Genomic DNA, 615 nt, shown 5'->3' on the forward strand with positions numbered 1-615 from the left:
TTCATCTTCTCGTCATGTTCATAGACTCTCGTTTAGTTGCATTTCCCTCTCTTTATTGTTCACTCGTCTCTCATGATCTCTATATTGTTCTATCGCTCTCTCTTTTTATTGTTTCGATCTCTTCTCTTTACTGTTTCATCTTCCTCTGATGTTGTCAATAGCTCTCTTATCGTGTTAATCTTCTCTTTGTTCATCTGGCTTTTATGTTCTAGCTCTCTCTGCTTATGTTTCATCTCGTCTCTCTTTGTCTATCTCGTATATTTTTCATCTCTTGCTTGGTGTTTAATCTTCTCTCTTCTATGGTTAATCTTCTCTCTTTCATGTTCATCTCTTCTCTTGATGTTTCCATCTCTCTCTGCTTTGGTTAATCTGGGGCACTCTCCATTTCATGTTCATTCTCTCTTCTTCATGTTCATCTCTCTCTCTTTGGTTCGTTAATCTCTCTTGGCTCTCTCTCTTTAATGTTCACATCTCTCTTCTGTGTTAACCCTCTCTTCTCCTTTCATGTTTCAATCTTCTCTCTTTTATGTTTCAACTTCGCTCTCTTTTGTGTTAATCGCTCTCCTGTTTATGTTTCATCTCTCCTATGCTCAATCTTCCAATTTTAGAATTATA

Source organism: Salvelinus sp. IW2-2015, unplaced genomic scaffold, assembly GCF_002910315.2.
Source record: "Salvelinus sp. IW2-2015 unplaced genomic scaffold, ASM291031v2 Un_scaffold3866, whole genome shotgun sequence".
Lineage (NCBI taxonomy): Eukaryota > Metazoa > Chordata > Actinopteri > Salmoniformes > Salmonidae > Salvelinus > Salvelinus sp. IW2-2015.